Source organism: Sitophilus oryzae, unplaced genomic scaffold (genome assembly GCF_002938485.1).
Source record: "Sitophilus oryzae breed Bouriz unplaced genomic scaffold, Soryzae_2.0 scaffold_1801_pilon_pilon, whole genome shotgun sequence".
Classification (NCBI taxonomy): domain Eukaryota; kingdom Metazoa; phylum Arthropoda; class Insecta; order Coleoptera; family Curculionidae; genus Sitophilus; species Sitophilus oryzae.
The window spans coordinates 1,454,550-1,480,900 of record NW_022146504.1 but is presented as its reverse complement, the minus strand read 5'-3'; positions in this window follow the sequence as shown (position 1 = coordinate 1,480,900).

Genomic DNA, 26,351 nt, shown 5'->3' with positions numbered 1-26,351 from the left:
TCTAATAGAACAGCCTTGGGCGAGATTTATGACGTGACGCTAGTTAGATACTACGGATTAATAATATGTTGTAGAATACATGGAAAACATAATTATTCCTCAGATTTTTGGTTTGTATTTTAAAAATAATATAGTTTACATGAAATATACATAATATACAGTTAATAACGACAACATATATACCTATTTATATTAATAAATACTTTGGCAAATAAACTATGAACCATACAAATGCAGCAAATGTTTTACAATATACAAATAACGTATTACATAAGATATTGGGTAAAATGTAAATATATTTTAAATTTTAGGGTTTGAAAATCGATCTAATTTAACAAAAAACATTCAATATCTACTAATAGTGATGTATTATTATTTGCATTCACAAAATTTATATGTATATTTTGCAAGTATCAATGTTCGAAAAATTATATTTACAAATAATACAATATCATCTAAAAAAGGCGTCAGCGATGGCTATGAAATGAAGATCGCTGGCATTTTATATGTAAAATTATTCTAAAATTTTTTGATTTTCTTGGGATTTTAGGTTCGGGAAGAAACACTGATTTAAGTTTTCATTTGGGTTTTCATTATTTTTATTTGGTTTAAAAAAAAACGTTTCGGCTAACTATAGCCTTCATCAGTGTTGTGTCATATGAAAAAAAAATAGTGTCGAATATAATCTAAAAATATAAAATATTCACACCACATAATGTTTACTGCAATTAATAAACTAATATAAACTTATCAAAAAGATGACCACATATTTTTTAGAATTATTATTCTTAACACTAAAACTATCTACATTGACTATGGAGTACGCAGTAAACATTATGTGGTGCGTGGTGTGAATATTTTATATGTAATTTTTTGGATTATATTCGACACTATTTTTTTCATATGACACAACACTGATGAAGCCTAAAACGTTTTTTTTAAATCAAATAAAAATAATGAAAAACCAAATGAAAACTTAATCAGCGTTTTTCCCGAACCTAAATCCCAAGAAAATCAAAAAATTTAGAATATTTAGAAACAAGGTTCAAGAATATCAAATTTTCCAAGATTGTAAAATTCTAGTTAATTATTTTATGTGTACAATTATTTAGGGAATGTCATCGATGTTCATTTCCAAGCCAACTAAACGTCGATTTTTTTCGATGATACGGTATAATTCTTACATAAAATGTAAATAACATTCGACCAATTAAAACAAAGAAATATGAATTTCATAGTATTTTTAGTAACACCTTTATTCTTAAAACTTAATTTTGTATTGCAAATATACCAATTTTATTCATATTGTATTCAGCCATCACTTAAATATTTGATATTAATTTGGTATTATAAATAATCAACACTATTCAGTAAAAATTACTGAACAAATACCTATATGTTATGCTTTACATACATTATATTATCAAACAAAAACACATTCTTCTTTTAAACTTTATCATTCTTGTCTTTACAAAAATCTTTTTTAATTTTGAACTCAAAATAATAATCTTTTTCATGATCTTTAATACGCATATTCTTTATTTTTCCCTAGATCATAATAATGTTTACCTTACATGTTGTTTATCTTTACGTGTTTGAATCATCGAAGCCATAGACTTAAAATAAAATATAGACCTTGAGCATCTTTATTTTTCCCTAGATCATAATAATACCTACTTTACATGTTTATCTTACGTGTTTGAATCTAATGAAGCCATAGACTTCAAATAAAAATATAGACTGAGCATCTCATTCATAAATAGCTGGAACATGCGGTCAGACACTGTCTTGTTATTGTTGTGTTATTGTTTTTAGGTTATAACGAGTGCGACACGAGCGATAGATAGGTTGTCTCTGTCGTAACGGTCGTTCCCTGACGACTCTGCCGAGAAACACAACACTGTCTTTCGTTTCTCGGCACACCTGAACTCTCCGTATCATATAAAGCCGGGTATTTTTTTATTTTAATGAAGCTATAATTAAATTAAAATATATCGTATTTAAACTTTTTATATTTTATTAAGATTTAGGACAGGTTTTTAAATAAACGTTTAGAAAAACAATTTAGAGTCCAAAAGGATAAAAATAATAAAATACACGTTATAGAAGAAATTTTATAATCGAAATTAGGTAATTTTTGAAATTAATAATAAATTATTAATTTTAGTCAAACATTTACAACCCCTAATATTAATCAAAACAGGATCTATTCCACAGATATAATAGAATCGGCGACAGGAGAGAAAAAAAATATGATTGTTGTATTTTTTTTTCTGGTTAAATGATGTCTTATTATGTAAATTAGAGAAAACATAAATCTGTTCCATTAAAGCAAGGGAAGGTGATAGGAAGTGGATAAAACAAAAACTACATTTATTTAACTCGGTACCTCAATGTCTTTATTATACCGGGTGCGTCTCAAAAGTGGCTCATCCCCATAATTTTTTTATATTTTCAAATAAAAAAACAAGATTTAGTATGTTAGTATATGAAATAAATTAGGATTGATTGACGCATTCAATTGTTTTGGTCACTTCCTGTTTCACCGGAAATGACTATAACTTTTATTTTTAAACGGCACCCTCGGTATATTTCTACTTTATTCGATAGAAAATGACACTCTGAATAAGAATGACATATCATATGTCAACTTTTGACATTTTCGCATATGGTTTAATTGTAATTGTAACACGCGGTTCATAACGACAATTTGACTCAGAAATACCAAGTGTGTGGTATCAATATATTCATAAAAAATGCTTTTTCCAAATATGCTAATGAGTCACCCTTTGTTCCATTTGAAAAAAAATTGACATATGTATGATTAAAATACGATTTGTACATCTTTTAACCGGCCTAGACAAGACACGAAACCTATTAGACGATCAAAACTATTTTTCCAAGGCTCCTTGATTAAAACTTAGTGGATTGAAAAAAACTGGATTGAAATTTAAAATAGGATATGTTTTTAAGCGACAATATCAAAAGTTGACATATGATATGTCATTCTATTCAGAGTGTCATTTTTTATCGAATAAAGTAGCAATATACTAGAGGGTGCCTTTTAAAAATCAAAAGATGTAATCATTTCGGTGAAACAGGAAGAGACCAAAAACAATTGAATACGTCAATAAATCCTAATTTATGTCATATACCTACTAACATACAAATCTGTTTTTTTTATCTGAAAAAATAAAAAAAGTTATAGGGTTGAGCCACTTTTGAGACGACCCGGTATATTAAAAAATATTGTTTCATAATGTAATATCATTTTAAAATTCTTGTACGTTATTTTAAATTCTGAAGATAATTTTAGAATAAACCGGAATATATTTTTAATAAAAACATTAATAATTATTAACAGGGTTATAATTATGATTTTGTTACAATGTAAGTAAGTAAATAATGTAATGTAAAAGAAAAAATTCAGATTTTACATTTTACTAAAATATTATCTAAATAAGTGCCTTTCTACAACAACGCCACTGACTGCCAATGGGTAAATTGAGAGTTGCCTACCGGTCAAAAGTCGTTTCAAGACTTAAATGGATTATTTAAGTCAAATTTCTTGCAAATTTGGCACTGGCGAACCATATTTTTTATAGTTTTGAACAGAAAAGTCAATAAAATAAACACTTAAGGACTACAAGCTAAGAAAATGCGTTAATACAGCCGGGGAGATAGCGGCAACAAAGCTTTTACCGCACACGTGCGACACGTACTACTAAGGTAATAAATGAATGAATAGGCTCCCTCGCCTCTAATCGGTGTTGTCATATTGTAAAGAACTTATCCTTATTAAACAGTATCCGACTTATAATTTAGTAGTATAAGGACTATTTAATACATCTATGGAATATTAAAACCTACTTTATTAAACTGTAGTATTAATATCTCAATATATGTGTATAACAAGAAAAAAAATATTCATAATATTAAAGACGTGACAACATAGGCTGGATGAGGAAGGCTCGGTCGACTGTACCCAGAAGTAAACATGTGTACAAAAAAGGTTGTTTGTCCGCTTTGAGATGTAAATAGTGTAGTCTATATTTTATTTTAAGTCTATGATCGAAGCTAAACCAACAACACTTGAGAACGGTGAGTTTTTCGGAAAAACTCTTAAACACGTATATTTTATTTTGTTGTTTTACATATTTTAAGATTTTTTATAAATTTATACAGGGTGTTTCATAAAATATGACCATTGAGTAATCACGATTCTGCTTAAACTGCTTGACGTTTAAAACAGATTTTTGGCAAACGGATTGACTATGGGGTGTAGAGGTTCGATAAGGAGGGGTTTCTCGAAACTCAAATTCCAAGAGGGTGAAAACGCCCCTCAAATATTACAATATTTGTTATTTAAAAAACGGTTAGTCTTTCAGGAAAACGCTTGGACAAGCATAATTTATTTGTTTTTTTTACATATTTTGAAATTTTTTAAAAAATCATACAGAGTGTTCCAAAAAGTTGGGTAACTTCTTAACCACGATTCTGCTTAAACTGCTTGACGTAAAAAGCTTATTTTTGGCAAACGGATTTTTCGAAAGTCAAATTCCAACGAGATGAAATTACCCCTCAAATATTACAAAGTTATATAATAATATCGCCATATTGTTTTTTCTCATGCTGACATAAATGTGAGAAAATTTAAATTTAATTTTCTTAATTATTTTTTTTAAGTGATAAAAGTGCTCTATTGTCTGTAGAACAGTACATGCTTGCCAGTGTCCAGCCGGGTAATTACCTTTAATACAGGCTGTCCAACAAATCAGGGAAGATTTCGACAGACGACACCTAAAAAATGACAGAAAATACAATTCGCCAGTGAAATAAAATGACACACATAACTATCACTGTCTGGGATCCAAGTTACCATCGTCATTGTCTACTTAATCTCTTGGTCCAAGTTCCATCGTCGGACACTTTGTGATTATGCACAGTCCCGTATTTAATATATTATATGTATGTATAATTTTAAAGCAAACTTATTCTTGAACAATGGCGGATACAGAGGGGGGGGGATGGGGCTGCCACCCCCCTAAAATCTATAAATTGGGTCAAATGTTAGGCTTTTGAGTTAAAAATGGCGCCATAAAAGGCATATTCTACAAACAAAGGAACAACTGTTATTTTCATTGAAAATCCGCAAACAGTTAAGTTTTCAATTCAAGTTAATTTTTTTTCAATTTCTCTGGTTAAAAGAAGTTCTGGTCCCATTCGTTTTCAAAAGTCGCTTATTTGTCTTTAATACGGCCCTGTACTTGGAATCGGATTCCAACTTTTGTATGTGATGTGTGATTCCAACTAATCAGTCGCATGTTTTACGCGATTTTCCCTCTTCTCGGACAGTTTTGGACTGTTTTTTTTTCTAATGCGTCTTTATCGTATTGATAAAAACTCTCTTTTATTCTAGGCTTCATGCTTGAAAATAACCAAAGTCTCATAAAAAATCAGTCCGAACTCTACAATATGACGTCGAAAATGGGTTACTGTCCAACCTCTCAAATATATTAAATTTAGCGTTGACCGGTGGTCGAACAACTTTTATTTCCTTTCATCCTCGTTTGTGTTGAGTTTTACTAAACACCACCAAAAAAAACTCATGTTTCATTATATTTTAAACAAAAGACTTGTGTGTGCACTGCGTGTGCATATTTGAAGTGAAACTTCTTACTAACAGCGTTGATTGAATAAATAAGAAGATGCGCAATCTTATGAGCAATTTCTTGGCACAAAACCTGTCCGAGATGTAGCTGGCGTTACCATCAGCCTGTACAAGAATTTCGAGATTTAGTTTAGTTCTGCGCCGCTGCGCGCTGATAGTCTTTTACAGTGTGGCGGATAAAGAATACTGTACTGTAGTTCTGCCTTCAATCGACAGAGTGAGTGGTTGCCGGAGGGTGGTTGGTTACAAGGGTGGTTGCCAGAACTACTGATTAATACGTAGATTTACGGATTTTGGGTACAATACGTCAATAATACGGATTTTCTACTATTAAACATTTTAATACAATATTATATGATTAAACAAAGATCGGCATCAGAGTTGGCTTGGAAATGAAGAACCCTGTTATTTCATATGTAAAATATTATGGTAAATGTGTCAATAATAATCATCTCCAAGTCAATTAAACGACTTTTTTCGATCATGCGACATATTTCAGTAGGTACCTATAAAAGAATTTTTATTTTTGTTGTTTATTCTATGTTAATACGAATAAATTTTTGAATACATAAACTCAGATTTTTCACCAAGAGATATTTTCGTCAAACGTATTACAGATATTACACATTTTAATGTGGAAACACTGTCGCTTTCAGTTTCACACCGTCATCGATATGCCTTCGCAGGCCGAATTAGAGACAGTAAGTGTTTTATTCGCTGACCGCAGAACGATTGGTGTCTCCACCGTAAAGCACTTGAGACGTAAGGGGAAATCAAATCAGCCTTGTCACGAATTCAGGTTGCGTATCTACCTAATTCTTTCACTCAATGCTAACAGCTTTTAAATTAAAGGATTTGAAGCATGTCCTTCAAATCCAATTTAATAGCTGTTAGTAAGAAGTTTCACTTCAAATATTGAAATATGCACACAGGGGGCACACAGCAAACTGAACACAGGGTGGCGCACCTCATTCGCCTCGGTTGATTATACGAAAACGGAAAGATGTAGAAGCAAAATATTTTATGGGTATATGTGGGGAGGCAATGTGCACAATTTAAAATTATTTTGAAATATACAGGGTGTTTCAGAACTAAGATCCATACCGAAGTTATATTTTTTCTTAAGGAACACCCGGTATTTTATTTCATTTCTGGATTCGTGGGCACAAAAAAGGCATTTATTACAAGGGTTAAATATGTTTAAAATCTTTGGTTTTTGAGATATTTAAAGATATTTACATTTGCATGCTACTATAGAATAGATTGTTAATACCCTGTACATTATTTTTCAGAATTAATTCTTGTGCTGAGATTAAAGGTAAAGAAATAAACTTTACTGGAAAATGTTATTGTTTCCTTAAATTTATACAGGGGTATCCTGTGGCGGACTAAGGGGGGGGGCGGAAGGGGCGTTCCTACCGGGCCCCGTCTTTTAGGGGGCTTCCAAATCTTAGCAATTTTTTTTTAATCAACTGGCAAACAAGGCCAAAATGTGTTCAGTAGTTAGGAAGCAGTAGGTGGACTATGCAAACCATACTTATACGCCAACTATAAACAGTATAATTGGAAGCAGATATTTACTTAATTATCAATTATCAGGCCCCATTAGTTGTGATTGGCATTTTCTACTTAGGAAATTAAATAAAGGGATAATTTTCTTTGTTTAAAATATCGAATAATTATTATTTTTTATATATTTTGAGACTAAATTTATTTATTTTAGCTTTTAAGTTATTTTTCAATGGTTCCCTTATTTATTTTAACTGAATAAACATTTTAAATTACATCCAATGCACAACATAACTTGTATTCCAGCTTCTTTAACCGATGATGAGCAGTGAAGTCTTTAGTGTAACGGGGGCCACGGGCCTGAGACAGAGAAGGGGCCCCTCGGATATTGGAGGACTTACAAAATCGCGATGTTTTGTCGCGGTATTTCCCTGGAACGGTAGCGAAAGTAACGCGGCTCATATGTGGAACCGGTATTTTCATCACTTTGTCATCATATGTTGCCATTAAATACATGCAAACATTGTTTTATTACATCAAATTGCATTCGGTTTTCAATTTGAAAATATTATAAGCTTTAAAAAAATGATTTTATCGTTTTTCTGCAGCCTTTTTAGAGCTGGGGCCCTTAATACTCCTGGGGCCAGGGCCCATCAGATCCCTACGTAAAGACGGCACTGCTGATGAGTAACATATTTATATCTATATCGATTTTTATTATAATTATTACAGTATACAGAGTGTCCCAGGCTGAGCGTGCATTAGAAGTTTTTAGAGAACCACAATATCTAGATCGAAGTTTTTCTGCACATTATTGTTTTACAACAGATCTATCGATTAAAAATATTTTTAACATGGCGAAACTTCCGGAAATACCGGAATTTAACAGAAACTTTCTTATTTTAAATGGTGTAAATGTAAAAAGTGGATTTCCATTTGAAAAAAAAAAATGATTTATGATAATTCTGCTAATATCTAAATCTGCTGCGGCCATTATTATATGACATTCGGACTATTTAATTTTTGGCATAGATAGCCACATGTCTTCTCTTTATGGTACAGTGGCTGTGGCAATCACTAAATTTGACGTTTAGGCTATATACATATTTTTGAAAGGCAGTTTTTTTCTCCAAAAATTATAAATATTTTTTTTGCTCAAAAACGGTTAACGTTAGGTTAGAGTGTTTAATATCAAAATCCATAAAATTTTACAGAGAATTTAAGTAAGTAATAAAAAATGCGGTTAATCGTTTGAAATAAGAAAGTTGCTGTCAACTTCCGGTACTTCCGAAAGTGCCGCCATATTGAAAATATTTTTAATCGATAGATCTCGTTGTGAAACAATGATATGCACAAAATCTCGTATCTAGATATTGTAGTTCTCTAGAAACTTCTAATGCAGGCTTAGCCTGGGCACCCTGTATAAATACTTCAATTTTGTCAACTATTATACATAAGTCATTCAATTTTTACAAAATGTGCATTAGAAGTATATCATTATCTGAATAGACCAGGGGCCACATTTAGCTTCGCCGCCCCGGGCCCCCGATAGGCTTAGTCCGCCACTGGGGGTATCAAAAATTGCTGATTTAATTTAAGGATTTATTTTACATAAAAACTACGTTATTTTAAATACAACAGCCTGTTTTTTTTATAATAAATTATAATATAATAAATGCAAGCAGATTCAAATGCCCTTTCAAACTATATTAGAGTTTCCTAAACCTATCTAGCTTAGATTTTGAATAAAGAACAATTTTTCAATAAAATGGCAACCAATAAGAGGGCTAGTGTCGTCATGGCAGGTTTTGTATTGACAGTTATATAGTAGCTATTTTCAAAATCGAAATTAGTTTATGGACTTATTTAAATTTATACCAATTTACTTTTATTTAATTTACTTATAATAGTTTAATAAATAATATTTATTAAATATGTATTTATTATTCTATCAAGAAAAACGAAGAAGTAGTTCTTTGATTTATTTTACGATGACTTGTAGATATATGGATTTTCTATAAAAGAGACAATTACGGCAAATCCATTTTCTTCACTTCCAACGACAGGTATCTGCCTAACAGGTTTTTTATAAACCACACTTCCAGCTCTGCGAAATAGGGCAAGTAGTTTTTCAAAGGAACGCCTATCAGGAAGATTCCTATTTTTGATACCTTTGAGCATAAGCTCTTGAGGCCAAGAAGCAATTTTCCTCACAAAATAAAATCACTAAAAACATATCGATTTGTTCCGCTAGCAGATACTGCTTTATTTTTCTTGGTAAAATAATGAATAAGTACTTATTTATTAAACTATTGTAGGTAAATCTAAGTAAACTGTTATAAATTATAAATAATAATGTCCATAAACTAATGCCGATTTTGAAAATAGTTACTAACTGTCATTAGAAAATTGCCATGGCGACAGCAGCCATCTTGATAGCAATTTTATTTAAAAATCGCTTTTTATTCAAAATCTGAGCTAGATAGGTATAGGAAACCTTAATATAGTTTGAAAGAGCATTTGGATCTGCTTCGGTTTATTTTAAAAAATTGGTGCCAGGAGGCACGTATAGCCGCCCATACTAAAATATGTTTGTATTTCTATACTAAATTTGTAGGCAGTTCTTTTAGTTTCAAAGTAAAGGAATTTTTCCAATTTTGGTCCGTGGTTATTTCCCCTATCCGCCACCTAGGGTGGCGTCCGATGGGAGTTTCGAGTTCTCCACACGAATTTTCTCAAAAACTGCGACTTTGACTGATTTTGATGTTACTACAAACTTTGTTGCAAATATTATTCCTAAGCTTCAATTGAAAACCGCGTTTCGCTGGCTACTGTAATTTTGGAGTTACGATTTTTTAACATTTTTAATCCCCTCCCATACCCCCTTACCAACCCCCCAACCCCGCCAAAAACTAATGGCCAGATTCTCGGGTACCACAGTATTTTTGTGCCAAATTTGATTAAAATCGGTTTAGCGGCTTTTGAGTTAACGGACAGACGGACAGACAGAGAGACACCATGAAAATATTTTGTACTTAGGTCATTTATGACCCAAATAACTAATTTTGAGTAAAATTGAAAAAACTACCATACCTGTTGGTATGGTCGGCTAAAAATATAGAGTGTTGCATTTGAAATAGCGAAATTTTTATATAAAATAAATCCTTAAAATAGATCAGCAATTTTTGATAGCCCTGTATAAATTTAAGGAAGCAATGCCATTTTTCAGTAAAATTTATTTCTTTACCTTTAAACTCAGCACAAAAATTAATTCTGAAAAGTAATGTACAGGGTGTTAATAATCTATTCTATTGTAGCATGCAAATTTAAATATCTCAAAAACCAAAGATTTCAAACATATTTAACAATTATAATAAATGCCTTTTTTGGGGCCCAAGAATGAAAAAAATGAAATAAAATACCGGGTGTTCCATAAGAAAAAATATAACTTTTAAAAAACACTAAATCACCACAATACACCAAAACACTTTTACTTTTACACTGGACGAGCGTTTCGCTAACCATGTTAGCATCATCAGCAGATGATTATAAACTAAGTTTAGTTAAGTGAGTTTATAATCATCTGCTGATGATGCTAATATGCTTAGCGAAACGCGCGTCCAGTGTAAAAGTAAAAGTGTTTTGGTGTATTGTGGTGATTTAGTGTTTTTATTTTGCTGTGTGACACCAAAGGTTCCAACCCTCAACTGTAATATAAGAAACAGCATCTGTCTGAAGAGAAATATAAATAAATCGTCTTCAAATTGATTTGGTTTGGTTGCGATCTATAATCGATCTTTAGTCTTTAGAATAAAAAATATATAGAAAAAAAGAATTATTACTGGCTGATCATTTAATAACTGAAAATATATTATTTGACAATAAAGTATTATAACATTAAATTTCTAAAAAATAACAGTTTATAAATAATACCTATACATCTAAACAAAGCAACTTAAAATAACAGGAACTGGCAGTTCGACCAAGTCACCTTTTACGCATTTTTTTTTCGATGGTATGGTACAAATAATATTACTGAATGTGTAAATACCATACAATAAAAAAAACGTCAGGGGCGACGTGTAGATGAAGATTGCTGTTATTTTATAAGTAAACTTATATAGGGAATATTATCAAACGTCATTTCTAAGCCAACTGGGCGCAACTTTTTTTCGACCAGAAAAAAAAAGATGGTATACCCAAGTAGCATCTATCTGACTTCGAACTAAATCTGACCTGAAGCGACGTCAGACTTTGTGCCAATTTAAGTCGGGTGCTGGTGATACAACCGGTGACGTCACTTTCCTAATAAAAGCGACGTCGTTGGATCCGAGTCGGTAAATCTAACGATCTGTCAACGTACAAAATAACAACGTACCATTTTTATTAAGGCCCAACGTCGTTCTCACGTTGGCTTGCACGACGTACATATACTTGAGCTAGCCCGACGTCTACCCGTTGTCCGAATAGGATACGTCTCACTGATAATCCCTAAAGTAACGTCCAATTATATTTTGTTGCATTTATGTTCATATTTATAACCTAATTTACGTATCTCTATTTACATCCGTAAATACAACCCATTATGTAGCATTAGCGGTCTAATGAACATCATGAACATAACCTATTAAAAAGTTTTTGTAAACAAACTTAATTTTTTTATTTTGCCTAAAAAAACACTAAAAAGGCATTTAGACATTCATCTACATTTTACAGAAAGAGGTCGAGGCTTTTGCAAAATAATAATAGTAGTAGTGATGTCTTGCCTCCACTCACGAATGCTTTTTATCCGGAAGAGATGCTGCATTACACTGGTGTATCTTAATTTCATTTTTTAGCTTAGAAAACCAGCAGACCCCATCTTCCTGCCACATGTGAGGTACTGGTTCCAATTCTTTTAAATTTTGTATATATACTATCTTAAAAAAGTGGCTGCCCTTTTTTTTAAGGAGAAAACAAAAACTAAAATATAATTGCACAAATCCACAAATCACTGATACGCAAAGTGAGGTTACGTGGCGTACGTTGGAATTATATACGTCATAATACGATTGCCGGTCGTCCGGATTGATGACTTCGGTCGTTTGAGACCCGGTCGCAATTGGTATATAGGTAGTTCATATTAAGTCGGACACAGAAATAACTGGCAAAAATTTGCCAAAACTCTCCAAGAACACCCGCCCACACTACCGCGCATCGTGGACGCCGCCTCGCTCGAGGCGGCGGTCTCCACCTTCACTTCAGCCATAACCCAAGCCATAGATCAATGCACTTCAACAGTGCCAAATAACCCAAACAACCCCTTTCTAGCCCCCCCACATATCCGAGCCCTTATCCGCGAGAAAAACTGGCTCAAACGCCAGTATCGTGCCCGTCTCGACCCCAATCTAAAGCGACAGATTAACAGTCTGGTACGCGAGATTAGGAAAGAGCTCAAACTTTTCAGAGATGAAAGGTGGGAGAGCTTCCTATCTACGCTGAGGACGATAAAAGTCGCTTTGGAAGGTTCAAAGCGAATGAGAAACACAAACTCACGCTACGTCCCCCCAATTCACGGCCTAAACGGAGTAGTCTATTCCGACGAAGCGAAGGCAGAGGCCTTTGCCGACTCGTTAGAACGCCAATTCCGTCCAAACCGAAACCCCGACGACGACATCGAATTCGATGAAGTCGTAGAAGATTTCTACGAAAACTTCGTAGCTCCCATTCCCCCTCTCGAGGCCCCTCTCCCCCCAGCAACTCCTAAAGAAATTTCGTCCATCATCTCCACACTGCGCAGCAGAAAAGCCCCAGGTCACGACCAAGTAAACAACATCGCACTGAAACACCTCCCTGAGGTTCTTATAACCCAATTTACCACCATCATTAATCTGATAATGTCCCTTAGATATTTTCCGAACGTTTGGAAACTAGCCATAATTATTCTAATCCCAAAGCCAAATAAGAACCTCACTTTCCCAGAAAACTGGCGCCCCATCAGCCTCCTCTCCTCCCTCTCGAAACTGGCTGAGAAAGTTATTCTCTCCAGAATAAACGACTTCTTGGCTAGTGCCGAGATCATCCCCCAGGAGCAGTTCGGATTTAGCCAATCCCTCTCCTGCGAACAGCAAGTCGCACGCGTGGTGGAACATGTCACGCAGGGTCTAAACGCCAAGCGGGGCACTGGTCTTGTCATGTTTGACATCGAGAAGGCCTTTGACAAGGTTTGGCACGAAGGCCTTGTGTACAAACTTCACCACGTTCTCCACTTTCCCCAACAGATCACCCTCATCATTAAATCCTTTCTTGTCGATAGGAGATTCCGGGTCCGCATCGGAGACTCCCTTTCCACTCCTCGTGCTATAGAGGCGGGGGTACCGCAGGGCTCTGTCCTGTCGCCCACACTCTATAATACATTCACATCCGACATCCCTAAATCCCTGGAGACTCGTCTTGCGTTATTCGCAGACGACACCTGTCTCTACTCCACTGCCTCGAGCAATGGAATTCTGAGCAGGCTCCAACCCCACATAGCCCAGCTGCTTGATTGGTTTTCCCATTGGAAAATCAAAATCAATGCAGCAAAAACCCAAACCTTGTTCGTCTCCGGACGAATGAGGCTCCCACTACCTCCTCCGCTAGTCATAGACGACGAAGAGATCCCTTGGGGGGAAACCGCCAAGTATCTCGGAGTCACACTAGACCGACGGCTATCCTGGATCCCTCATATCGACAAGAAAATTTCTGGTGCCCGTGCCACTTATGCTAGCCTTCATGGCCTCCTCAGCAAAAAAGAGCACCCTCTCCCTCTCAAATAAAGTCCTACTGTTCAGAACAGTCATTCGCCCCCAGCTCCTCTATGCAGCCCCAGTATGGTGTAGAGCTTCCGACAGCCAAATCCACAGACTCCAAGTCTGTGAGAACAAAATCCTCCGCTATATCACCAGAGCCCCCTGGTATATACGAAACTCCGACATACGTACTGACCTACACATCGACCCCATCCCCAAATACCTTCGGGATCGTGCCTTGAAGTTCTACGAGAAAATCGGTACTATCCCCAATAGTACCCTAAAAATCTTCGATTATAATCCCGAGGACTATAGAAACTTCAAATACTCCCATCTTAAAACCATTCTACTAGACAATTAATTTTGTCCTCCCCCTTCTCATAATATAGTCCTCCCATTTCCCCACACCCCCCCTTTTTTCTTCCCCACATATTAGCAGGAATAATAGCTGACCATTCTTCGGCGGCTGATTCCTCGGAGGTGGACTTTTTTTAGTGGGTATCAACACGAGTCCCACACTGTCTAGGGGTTATTCCTATGACCATCTCTCCCGAGATGGTCATGGAAATGATCACTATTCGTCTATAAAAGATTTTTCAACCACCCCCTCACCAAAAAAAAAAAAAAAAAAAAAAAAAAAAAAACGGACACAGAAATCCGCTATTCTTAACAAGTATCCAATTGTCGGCCATTTTAAAATCGTTTTTTGTTTTTAATATTTATATTCACATTTCGATTTCTAGTAGAATAATATTGATAAGGTTGAGTTTGGGGGAACCACAGTACAGTTTTATGATTAAACCAGCTAGAAAATAAAAAAAATATTTTGCGAGTTACTTTTTTATAGATATTTTTATTTCATAAATCTACCTAATTTTGAAGGCGCTCGTTGTTTTCAGAAGTATTTTAATCAGATATATAAAAAAAGTGACTTCCGTTGACAAAACTGATGTCTGGATTAATGATTCAGAATTATTATAATATGAAATTAGGTAGATACTTATAGTTATATTCGAGGAATCCATTTGTAATTAGGTAGTTTGGTTAGGTTTTCATGTATTCTTGGTAGCGAATATGAAACCAAACGTAACGTAAGTGCTTAGAGACGAATTTTAAGTAACTAAAATCCAACGTAATATGACGTTAGTAATTGGTAGAATTACATTCCCTATTAGCACAGAATATCTAGCTACGCAACAGAAGCCTCGTTACATGTATAAAATCGTAGGTAGCAAAAGGAGACAGGCTTTAAAAGCCTGTCTCCAAATCAGATATTTTGATGTGGTAGTTTCACTACTACATAACAGAGGGCGATAAATTTAAAAGAAAACAGTTTTCTACAAACGAAATTTAAAAGAATTTTATGCAGTGTTGCCATTGTGTAATTTATATTGTAATATTTCCTGATAAAGCCTAGCTTCACATTTTCTACATCATTTAAACATATTAAGAGCTCTTTTTTCAAACGTTCAAGTATTTAACTTGCCATGTTAGTTGGAGTTAAATCTTACGAGCTGAATTAAAATCACTTCCTGACGTTTGATTCTAACTGAATCCTGAATTTTGATTGTAATTCGGCGACAATATAATAAGTATTGTTCTACTATTATGACACCACTTCCTGACGTTCGATTGTGTTCATACCGTATGATCGGGAAAAAACGGCGTTAGCGATGGCTATGAAATGAAAATCGCTGTCATTTTATGTGTAAATTTATATGGGAAATGTCATCGATCGTCTTTTCCCAGCCAACTAGACGCCGTTTTTTTCGGTATCATACGGTATTTGATATATACTTGCGTATTTTTCATGACATTGCAATATTATGGTACCATGAAGCATATCAAGTGATACCGTAATATAGTACCATATTACGATACATGGCGTTCGATTGGGCTTAAACTTGGTATATTACGTATCTTCAGTGACATTGTAATATTATGGTACCATGAAGCATATCAAGAGGTACCATAATAGTACATAGAGGTACCATATACGATAGAGGTACCATATACGATACCATTTCCTGGCGTGCGATTGGATTTATACTTGGTATAGTAGTATCTTCGGTGACATTGTAATATGATGGTAGTATGATGCATATAAAGTGGTACCTTAATATAGTACCATATTACGATACCACTTCCTGACGTTCGATTGGGCTCATATTTGATTATACTTGCGTATTTTTGATGACATTACAATATTATGGTACCATGAAGCATATCAAGGGGTACCATAATGTAGTACCATATTACGATACCATTTCCTGACGTTCGATTGAGCTTAAACTTTGTATACTACGTATTTTCGGTAACATCGTAATATGATGGCACCATGGAGCATATAAATTGGTACCTTCTATAGTACCATATTATGATACCACTTCCTAACGTTCATTTGGGCTCATATTTGATATATACTTACATATTTTTGATGACATTGCAATATTATGGTACCATGAAGCATATCAAGAGGTACCATAATAGTACCATATACGATACCATTTCCTGGCGTTCGATTGGGCTTAACTTGGTATAGTAAGTATCTTCGGTGACATTGTAATATAATGGTACTATGATGCATCTACTATGATGCATATATAAAGTGGTACCTTAATATAGTACCGTAAAATGGGGTGAATAGAAACAGTTTCGTAGGCTATTAGCGATATACCGGTTAATAAAAATGTGGTATTATTTTCCCGAATATTTTAAAACATGGGTCTTTGTTTGTTCTTTGCGTATACATATAATTTGATTTTTGAAAAATATGCATATAAATATTAAATAAAAATAACATTTGTGTTTCTATTCACCTGCTATTGGGGAGAATAGAAACACACATTGATGTTTAGGTTTTTATCTATTCTATTTCCAACAAGGTAATTAGAAACAGTAAATTATTACATATTTAAGTAGGTTTAACAATAAATAACAATACATATAATATGACAACTTACATGTACCAGCTTATGTATTACTTTAAAATAAATATTTTATTTATAAAGTTTTTCGCGCCATACAAAATAGGTGATAAATCGATCTCACATTTATTGATCAGCTGATTGACAGAAACAGTGCTGCCACAGATAAAAATATAGTTTTTACATTTTATTGTGTATTACCAATGATAGAAAAATTAGATATGTCGACTCTTTTTACTTTGAATATTTTTAATCGTGATTTGATTTTTTTCAGAAATTTTGTTTCTATTCACCACTATGTTTCTATTCACCCCATTTTACGGTACCACATTACGATACCACTTCCTGACGTTCGATTTGGCTCATATTTGATTATACTTGCGTATTTTTGATGACATTGCAATATTATGGTACCATGAAGCATATCAAGGGGTACCATAATGTAGTACCATATTACGATACCATTTCCTGGCGTTCGATTGGGCCCAAATTTGATATACTTGTGTTTCTTTATAAAGATTTGTTTAATTAATAATTTTAATTTATTTTATGAATTTTAATTTATTGTACGATGTCGTGACAGCAACTTTTATGCCGAACTAATATATTATTAATTGTACCTGTGTCACTCTTTAAAATCTATCTAAGTCTATATAAATAACGTGGCAAAAAAAAAAAAAAATTGTTATTATAGTATTTTTTAGTCAATTAACATTTTTTGTACTGCATTTTAATAAATCATTTCCATTGTTATTAAACGTATATTTCATTACTAACGTTTCAGCATTAATAAATATCACTATCAATCGCCCTGTATATTATTAATTTTAAAGGCAGTTAAAGTTATTTTCTTAGTTAACATAATAAAGTAGTGTATATTAAAAATGTATTTTGAGAGCATATGTTTTCTAATAATATACATAAAATTAAAACTATTTTAAAAGCCAAACGAATAATTAAAATAAGTGTATCTGACAAGAAACGAAGAATAGAAAGAAATTATTATACACCAAAAAAAGAATGGGATGCCAATTAAAGTCTGTTTGAATCTGGCAACTGTGCATTTTTAGCCGAGCTTCAAGACCGTCGACGTGCCGTCGATCTACGTCGATCCAAAACCGAAAGTTGAAAATTTTCAATTATATTCTGATTATGATATTGTCGCGCCATCTAGTATTTTATTTGTGCAATTTTAGCTCTTTCATTTCGAGTATTTTTCTGTTGCGTAGCTAGATATTCTGTGCTATTAGGTCAGATACCGACGTAGAGGCGACCCGAATCTGTATTCCCCATTTAGGTGCAAATAAGGGTCGTCAGGCGGTCGAACCGACGTTGGTACCCGACGTCGGGTTTATTGAACGCGACGTATACCCGATGTTAGATAACGTCCAAATGCTACTTGGGTAATTACAATCAAAAGTTATTTATGCTGATTTAGATTTTTTCAGGAAGTAGTATTTTTTTCTTTAATTTCATTGTATTCAGAAAATTCGACTTGAGATGGAAGTCAAGTTGATTTTTTTTATTTCTCAATCTTCTTCGATCTCTACTTACAACTGTTTTTTTCGAACGTTTTAGATTAACCTCCTGCTTTGTAACTTTTTCGACAACAAATATCTCCTATTTTTTAAAGATTCGATTAACTACGGCTACGATTGACTACAAACTTCAACAAACCATAAAAAATTAACAATAAACTGAGAAAATTGTTATTTTACGTTAGTTGACCACAGATAAGGAAATAGATCAAAGCTGACTTGTCTCAGCCTAAATATTGATCGCTGAGAATTTTGAACAGCGGTTGACTGTTGCTGTTCGTCAGAATAGACCGTTTAGAGAATTCGCTTACTCAGCCACGTGTCAGTCACTCAGCCGCTGATCGCCCCGGACCGCGCTCATTCTTACGCTGAACAGCAAATCAGTGCTGCAACTAGAAATATTGGGCTCCCCCGCAACTTTCAATATGGGATCTTTGACCTCAATACCTTAATTTTTAACCGGTCGGCTGTGGCCTCTAGATTGGTTACCTTTAGATTTAAAACTTGCGAACGCTATTTCATTTAATTTTTATAGGAAAAAGAGGTACTTAATTAACTAAAAAGAAAACGAGAATGGAATCGTGTTTATATATTTGAAAGATTTTCTTTTTTGTTCATACATACTCAATAACACCATCTGTCTATATAACATACACACAAACCATACAAAGGTAAATAAAAATAAAAAATATATAAATATACGCAGACATATATTTTAATTAGGTATATACTATTTTTGACTTAAAAATCTTGCGGGACCTGCGTATGTCTAAACTAAATTGTTACTATAAGAGTATTTTCCTCTAGTAAATAATTTTATTAGGGCAATCAATAACTAATATTATTTAATGACAAAGAATATTTTACGACTTTATGAAAAAACGATAGTGCCAAGGAGGCGTACAAATATAAATCAAAACTAACTTTAAACTAAGCTAATTTTAGATATAAATTAGCATTACATTTTTTAATATCATTATTTCTATTTGAGCAACTTGGTTAATAAAATGTCCAAGTTTTGAAAAATGACTGTTGAAAGTAAATGAAACTTGTGCGATTTTAATTTTTAATTTTTGTAACGTAGAGTATACAAAATTCTGATAAAATTGCGTATGATAAATTTATATACATTACATATTAAATAAAATAATTATTTTTTTAATTTAGCATATCTTTAAATTTATTCTGAATTATACCATTTATCAATAAAGTAAAAGCTAAATATACACTTAAACTTAATAACTTAATAACACCTAAACTTAATAAGAAATGTTTATCTCTCTTGAATTAACTTACTGTAATTCTATAATTTAATTAAGAATTGTAGTTTTGCTTTTTTACACTTAAAATAATATTCCATAATAAAAGTAAAATTGCTTTCAAATTAATTTGATTTATAATGTCAAATATACAGTAAACAAATATTTTAAAATACTTGTTCACATCGTTAACTAAAACACATTTTTTAATAATACTTGTAAGGTTAGATGTACCTCAAGTCCACATTTCATACGAATTTTGGACGTTTTCTGCAAAAAGCAATATGGCGGCAAGAAATTCGTAAAAAGTCTTACCGATTATCCGAATTTTGGAAATTGTAATTTGATAGCTACATCATAAAATTCACTAAGAAATTTGTAGGAAATATTTGAATGTGTAAAAACGTATATTTGAGTCAGTTTTTTGCAGAATCCTCGAAAATTCGGATGTATGAAAACTAGGCGTCATATTTTGGAATTCTTTCATATTTTACAGGAATTCGGGTAACGAAATTTTGTATAACCATTGGTCAAAAAGATTGACGTTTGATTGACGAGGCTGGCAACGAAATTCCAATAACTGAAGGTGAGAATTTTTAGTAAACAATAATGCTTAAACAATCTGATTAAACTCGATGTAATTTTTAGTGAGAAGGTGGTATATGCCAATACCCACAGCCTCTTCAATTAAAACTTTTTGATCATAAGGCGTAGGGTATAAATCTAACAGCGTATGTTATTTTATCGTATTACTATTTTGTGACTTGTTTCAAAGCGTACTACTTTACATACTTGGGCTTAAGATGCTTTCTTAATTTAAATAAAAATTATATTATTGTTTTGGAAAAAAGGAAAAAGTTATACACCATACCAAAATTATTAGATTTAATCCTAAAACATGAATTAATATATTGTAGCTAAAAATGTATATTTTGTCTATCGTCTATTGATAGATGAAAACGTGCAAAACGTGAAATTATGAAAAAGTGAAATTAATACTACTGTTTATGTAGATCATACATGAAGGCTATGTTTAAAGCAAATTTTTTTTTTGTATTAATGCTATAACAAGTTAATTTTTCAATAGGACTTATATTATGGTATTAATTTATTAAGAATATTTTTGCAAGGCAATTGTCAAAAGTATTGTTGTTTATAATGAAATTTCTTAGGTGCTGACAGCTTCTTTACAAGAATTAATATTCTTGAAGAAAGAAAAAGAGAGTTGAAAATTCACATTTCCCGTTCTAAATCTTAAATCATAATTTATGTGTACTTGATACACATACCTTTTATTTATGTTTTTCGCTTTGTTTCAAATTATTTGCTGCCATTCTTTAAATTAGACAAATATATAGGAAAATCGTTATAGTTATGAATTTTCACATGTACTTGCTAATATAATCATCCAAATAGATTTTATGTAAACTACATCAATGTCGCTAAAATTTTGGTTCTGTTTGATAAAATTCGATTTCATTTCTTTTGACATTGTATATATACATACATACATACAATGAACATTGTATATATGATTGAATCGCGTATATGAATCTGTATTTATTTATTTATTTCAGTTCAATTAATTGTTTAATAAACACATATTTTTGGATATTTTCCATTTGTCTCTACTATTTTCTCTATTATTTTAATACCTTTGTAGATAGATAATGGTGATCTTGTATAGCTACATCATGTATTGTTGATCTTGTAAAAACTTTAATATATTTTAACATTCATATTTGTTCCTTCTGCTTTACTTTTTTATATTTCATTTATAGTTATCGTATATCCAGTATACATTATTATTAACAACTTACTTAATAAATTAGTTTCTATTCTTTATAATTCTATAAACCTGAAAAATATTATGCTTTTAGTGCATCTCGAGTGAGTTAATATTATATGTATCGGATTTTCAACATGTTCCAATTTCTTGTACAAGAATTATGACAATAAAACGGTTTAGACAGGTTTTTTTTATTTTTCTACTTCATGTTAGCTTCATTAAATTTGGCCATACATTTATTTAGTTTGCAGGGCACATATTTGTTGTTTCTATGGTCTAATAACACGGCTTTATTTTTCTATACTTATCTTAATTAACTCACCATCCAAATTTGAATATTTGAATACATGAACTGACATTATGAAATACATGGAGTTTATTGTTTTGTTTAAAAGAAAAACATTTTAAAATCAAAACCTTGTCTAAAAAATAATAATGCTGAAATTATGATAGAAAAAATGTTTTAAATATTTTTTAAAATGTAAGAAATTATTTTTTTTAATGTTACAGATATCACAAAATAGTAACACGATTTCAAAAATTATACCTTAAATAATCACTTTGGTCATAATATTATTAATAATTACAAATAATAATACATTAAGCAACATTTTCATTTCTATTTTACATTACCTACGTATAAAGTGGATTGTGTTATAACTATTTTCAGTTCTGTGACATATCTGTCGTAAGATGTTACGCTTCTACGTTTATGTAGGTATATAGTCACATTTCAGCCTTTGGCCTGTGACCTTGATGCTTTAGTTCAAATTATAAGGTATGTTCTTTAAAATATATGTTAATTTATACTATCTCAGTAAAGTAAAATTTAATATAGTATAATGCAAGTGGAAAAAGAATAATTATATAGTTTGCTTTTAACACTTTTAAAAAAATATATAGAAAATGACACCAAGGCCTCACGCCAGTAAATCTAATCCGACTACTTATATTAATTTTCATTTTTATTTATATTTATTTAATAAACTAACAAATTTTCTTAATGATAGTAAATATTTATTATTATAAATATTTTTAATGTAATATATTTTTAGTAACATACCAAAATTCCTATTCGTTATTCAATAAAATATTTAGTTAGTAACGCTTTAAATAGATTATATATTTATTTAAAATCGTTTAAACAATTTAATTCATATAATAAAGTATTACTGAGTTAAACAATGCGATTGAGTTTAAAATATTTAAGTTTAGTGTAATTTTGTTTATGTTTTGATATTATGTAGGGTGCTTTATAAATTTTTATAGGTACTTATAAAATTTTAGTTAAAAATGTCTACAGTGTGATTCACGGCCATGGCATGTTAGACGTTTATGGAGAACCGCTGATAGGATTTTTTGAAAATTTGAAGCATTTTTTTTACGAATAATTTGATACCACACACCTGGTATTTCCAGTCAAATTTTCGTAACGAACTGTAAGTTATAATTTCAAATAAACCATATGCGAAAATGTCAAAAGTTGACATATGATATGTCATTCTATTCAGAGCGTTATTTTCTATTGAATAAAGTAAAAAATACCCAAGGTGTCATTTAATAATCAAAAGTTAGAGTTTACGGGCTAAATTTCTAAAATTGTCATGGTAGCGAAATTCTTGAAATGAAACTATAATAATAGAATTATTTATCTTTAAATAGTTCTACTTAAGAAACAGGAAGGTTCAGGTATAGGAATATGATATAAAATTGAAAACAATTTTATTAAGTCATATGATTTTTTAAATAATATACATAGGGTTGAATTTAAAATAATAAAGATGTGAGCAATTTTATAACAAACGGAAATAAATAATATTTTTGCTCTTCCTGTGTAATATCCAATCGGTTTATTTAGACAGATCGAATATATCGACTTTCGTTAACTTATAACCCAAATTTCAAATTTAAAAATGTTTAATTCATGATTTTATCAATGCTTATTGACGATCATGTTTTTGACAATTTTACACGTTTTATTTTTTATCTCAAAAACTATATGTATAGAAAAATCATGAGATATGAAAGTAGTTTCGAAAAATGTAATAACAAACTGAGTGTTCCATTTTAAATAAGAAAACAATACTACCACTTTTCAAATGATGCGCCAACACTGTAATGTTGAAAATATCTTAGAAAGATGGAGTAGGTGCCTTTTCACCGGTTTCCATCACCGGTTTCCATAAACGTCTAACGTGCCATCGCCGTGAATCACCCTATGTATTGAAACATTTAAGGGAGAATAAAAAAACATTATGTTTTGCTCCTATATATAATCTCTATGCGTTAAAATGAAACGCAATGTTTAAAATTATCAATAATTAAATTTCTTCAGTTTTATAATAATTTTTTCAAGGTGGGTATTTTAATTTTCGTTTATGGTAACATTGTATAACTATTATCAATTAACAAGCACAAAGATTTGAACTTATGTTAATATAATAATTGGCAACAAGATAAATAAAATAATATAATGCACTATTCGATTATTCATCATTCGATTATCTGTCACAATTCATAGTAACCATATTCCAGAATATTTTTGGAAATGGATGTGATTTAACTATATAATAAAATCTTCTTGGTGTTTGTGAGTTAATTTGGTTATAGTCTATTAATTCTGGGATATGAGATGTAATGAAATTAAATCAAAATCAACTTCAATTGGTTTTTCAACAAAATACTTACCTCATTATTTATCATTCACAATTTTAAAGGTTAAATACAAATTCGAATCATTGAAATATTGGTCTACGAGGTAAGCTAGGTATCTATATAGCTATGCTAAATCTATAACTATGTTATAGATTAAAAATAATCTATTGCCAGATTATGAGGAATAGTTTTTAAATTTAGTTATTCTGTTTTTTTTTCGCCAAAGTAAACCGTATTAGAAAAAAAAAATGCAGTTTAAATTCTACAGAAAAACTTGATCTTCATGTATAAGAAATGAGAATTACCAAAGTCCAGAAAATAAAATTCCTATTTAATGAATGATATTAACAATAATAATTATATTTTTAATATAATTTTGTTTGTTAAAATACCTTTACATCTTACATAGTTGTACACCATAATACAAAAATAAAAAATCAACAAATATAATAAAATATTCCTGATTTGTTTGTATGGCCTTGCCGTCAAAATAGTATAGCTAAGTTTAAAAACTGAGTATATTATCAATTTCTTTGGTTGTAGATTACTTAAAAGCTCTTTAATATTGCAGCTATATGGCATATAATGTAGTATATTTGAGTAATTCAAATTTGTACTCAAAAATCAAATTAGTATATTTGAGTAAAATAATTTTAAAAGAAGAAAGTTTAATAAAACATTATGTGATAAACAAAATCAATGTCAAACCACTATCATGAGCTACCATTTTGTGAAAATGAACATATCCTATAACTTAAAGTTTAATCATGAGTTAGTTTTATAAATGGATTGCCATTTAACTAATTGTAAGTTAATCGAATTTATTAATCTTTCCTCTTATAAAAAAAATAGTCAAACTAGAGGCAATTCCAACAGAATCACCTATCGATCAACATTATGCAAATAATTTTTCTTTACTTAATTGCACATTTACTAGAGTAAAACTGCAACATCAAAGAACGAGTAGCCTGACTTTACCAAAAGTAGATTGATCATATGATGCTCTATTTAGAGAAGAAATAAAATTACTTCGATTGTGTTAAGCTGTAAAAAATTCTACTAGTAGCTGTTATTGATAGAAAGGTATTTTCGTTATATACCTAGTGTTTGTATCTTATTTTCTCCCAGTTTTTTTCTCAAAAAATATAGAATTTTGAGTCAAGTTATAATGCGTATTACCAAAAATAGCATAGGTACGCTGTCAAATGTCACAGTAATTGATATAAATAATATAAAATTGATAAATAAAATAGTATACTATATTCGATATCAATTAAATTTTTAGTTACGTCATCGAGGGCGTGATTTCTAAATTCATTGTTGCCAACCATGGCAACATATTCGTCATCGTTCTAATTAACTGGAATTTTAATTTTTCGCTGGGGATTCATGTGGTACCTCTGCTTTAAAAAATGTTGCGATTATTGGCATTTATTTTATTTATTTTCTGACACTGTCATTCGTTTTGACACAAACATTAGTTTTGTATTACGAGCTTTTTATTTAAACGAATCGTGTTCTGATATTTTAAGCTTAAACATTTTTACTGGCAGACCTCGCAGTCGAACATTGTTCTTTTTAGAACCTCTTTTAGTGCCAAGCGTACAAGATAGCTTAATTGTTGTAAAAAACTCATCACAACTTTATTAGAATATTTTTAAGGGGAAAGCGGTTGTAATGGCCCTTTATGTTCGTTAAGTGCTGTTAAGGAGGTGATTTTTGTTAATATAATTATAATTAATTTATTTTTGTTTTCTAAAATATTTTGATTTAAAGAAAATATGTAAAAGTGGGTAACGCTATGCCGGTCAAGCTTAATCGCGTGACTAAAAGTTTATTTGATATGTTATGATCAACTACAGTCTAAGAAAAAGGTAAGGTAAGGTCAATTTAGTCGGGTTGTTGGAAAGTCTGGTCGTGTGTAGGCTTGTTATCTATAGGTTTGAGCTGAGTGAGCAAGCCACACAACGGTGTCTTCCAAATTTACAATTATAATAATAGTTAACGATAATGCTCTAAAAAATCATAAGACCGTTCTTTTTATTTTTTGAGAAAATAGCAATGTTGTGTACGTATAGGCAGCAAAATTCAATGGATGATTATACAGTCTGTTGCATCGCCGACGTGAAAATAAGAAATTCAATGTAAAATTTAAAAATGATAGATGCCACACAAAGATGCCACCTGCAAATTCAATTTTTTAACGTCAAATTGACGTTGCAAAAATGATTAA